Below are 2667 nucleotides of genomic sequence, written 5' to 3'. Positions count from 1 at the left end.
GTTCCGAATGAGCTGGACACAACGTAGCCTCTTCTTTACCTCAAGCCAATGCTACGACTAAAAATGGAGCGCTGCCTCCTCAATGACCGCTATGGAAGGCGCGTCGCTGCTTGCGGACGTGGCGCGTGTGTCTGCGGGGCCGGGGTGGCTGACCGGAGCAGCCGGCACGTACGGCGCAGTCACGGCGCGCCGACGCGTTTCGTTGCCGCGGCAACGCGACCACGCGGCTCCTCCCGAATGCGCGCCGCAGCGTCTCATTCCTTCTCCTGCCTCATTTCACGATGCGCGCGTTGCATTGGTAATACTCTGTCCCTGCTTGGTGGGCGGGCGGCGCTGAGTCATCTAGAGAAGCGACGGGCCTGCTCGGCCTCTCCTGCATGGGACTAGCGCCGCCGACGGGCGTCCCTGGGCCGCGTGGAACCTGCCCTTCAGGTGGTAGTGCGAGGGTGAATGCGGAAGCGTATGCGTTGCTTTGGGTGCACCGCATGCATGGTTACTTGGCAACTCCATTGGCTGCAGTTTCCATGCTATAGTCTACATCGCCCACTTCGGGCGATATTCAATGAATGCGTCCCTGTCTTCGCATTCGCGCTCCACTTGCGCACGCCCACTCCGGCCTTTTGCTTGGGAATGGTGAAGAACGTTTCTCGTTCCCGCTGGCTGACGCATGGTAGGCAAGTGTGTTTTGTGTAGGCACAACAATGGGAGGCGGGGCGGATTTAAGAGTATAGGACGGCGTTGAATGGTATGGGCCGTCAGAGTCTAGTCCCTCGTACTCCTCTCTTCTCCGTCGACACTTCTCCGTCGAGCAGAGGCGTCGCAAAAGTACGGTTGGTCATCACCGCATGGAAACATGTCGCACCCGAATAAGCGCAGAACGCAGCGTACTGAGTTTTCAAGCGCCACACGTATTGCCAACGTGCGATTTGAAGGTTATCACGTTCGTTCTGGCTGAAACGGACCAAGAATTTTTTTTTTTTTCCCCGGCGTGACGGTCGCTTAGTCCGCAGCAGACTTGATGGCGCAGGATAGAGGAATTCTTTGGCTAACTAAGCTCATGTATCAAGTGCAGCGCTCTTGCGAAAATAAACCGTGTTAGAGGAGTTTAATCCGAGTACATTAAGGCCGAAGCGATCACGTTACACTGTACATGCACATGGCGGTTTAGGTCGGTATTTCCCCTCTTGGTGGTAGTTCACTTGTGGGTTCACCCAGCTACTAATTCCCAGCCCTAAAAAGCCCGAGAATCACCCCGAGACCTCTGCGCGGAAAGTGCAATTTATTTGTCGTTCACTGACTTGTCGGATGGGGCGTATCGAAGTGATCCTTTACGCCAAAATCTCTCCTGATGTCTCTTTTATGTCTTCTTGGTCTATGCCAACGGAGTTCTGAACGAATGGCATTTAAAGGCCTCCAGGAGCCGCACCAAGGGGAAAACTGCAAAGGATGGGCATGGGGGCACAGAAGTATTTTGCGCCTGCTCTGCTCAGCCGAACGCCGGGCCCGCACACTGGCGCTGCTCTGAGCTTACGTGACAAGCCACCACTGCGTAGCCCAGGTCGGATCCCCCGGTACCACTCGTCGCTCCGGTGACGCTGGGCGACCAAGCACAGTTTCCGAAGCTGGTCTAGCAGCAGGCACCAGTAGTAGCAGCTTCTTACAAATGCAGGGATGAGAATGCGTTGCACTGAAAGCGTCGAATTTACAAATGGAACGGCCCACATAAGTGGGGCGACATGTCCCACAACTAACAAGTACAGGTGCGTCCAAAATATTACGGAGCATGTTTCGGCGTTTGAAATTTTTCTCGTACCGCCGCGGTGGCTGAGTGGTTATGGCGCTCGGCTGCTGGCCCGAAAGACGCGGGTTCGATCCCGGCCGCGACGGTCGAATTTCGATGGAGGCGAAATTCTAGAGGCGCGTGTCCTGTGCGATGTCAGTGCACGTTAAAGAACCCCAGGTGGTCGAAATTCCCGGAGCCCTTCACTGCGGCGTCTCTCATAGCCTGAGTCGCTTTGGAACATTAAACACCCATAAACTAAACCAAACCATTTTTCTCACGTGGTCTGAAGAGAAGATGTGTGTCTTCTGTTCATACGCGATCGCGCCAGTGAGGTGTGCTAAGCTGTGTAAGAAGTGCTTCCTAATTTTCGTTAGATAAGATGTGACGAGAGTTGGAATCACCGAAGCGTGCTCCGTAATAATATGGCCGTGACTGTACGTACATTTCTATCGAGGTTACGCCAGTCACATGTCAGGAAAGGGCTAAGAACTGGCCCTATGAATGTCGTGCGTATAAAAAGTCACTCTAGGTCCATTCCGGCACTTTGCGTCGGAGGCCAAGCTGCACCTTGTCACATAGGCCCGAGGAAGAGACCGAGCACAGGCCGCCAAGGATCCTCTTTCTTAACCCTTCCCCAAACGGGACGCCAGTCCCATTCTGTGTTCAATAACCTCCAATGTTCGCGCTCAACCCAACGTTCCATGAAAGCAGCCAATTTAGTGAAACCGCATCTATTCCAGTCTGACCGGATTTGCCATTTCGCTGGGCCCGAGATATTTGGGAAGCTTTGCTGCATGCGTGCCCAAAAATCGGCACCGCGTCTGTTGCGAGCCGTGCCGCCCCCGCGCGACTGCTTTCAGTGTGCACACCTCAGTGGTCGCTCT

General features: G+C 54.8%; 1 protein-coding gene across 1 annotated transcript in view; it reads left to right on the top strand.

Moving 5' to 3' along the window:
• LOC144114081 (methylthioribose-1-phosphate isomerase-like) overlaps positions 1-2667 on the top strand; it is a 60065-nt gene that overhangs the window by 49435 nt on the left and 7963 nt on the right. The window lies entirely within an intron of this gene.

This window comes from Amblyomma americanum, chromosome 1, assembly GCF_052857255.1.
Source record: "Amblyomma americanum isolate KBUSLIRL-KWMA chromosome 1, ASM5285725v1, whole genome shotgun sequence".
In the NCBI taxonomy this organism is placed as follows: domain Eukaryota; kingdom Metazoa; phylum Arthropoda; class Arachnida; order Ixodida; family Ixodidae; genus Amblyomma; species Amblyomma americanum.
The sequence above is the reverse complement of the archived record's forward strand: the minus strand, read 5'-3'. Positions and strand labels throughout refer to the sequence as shown.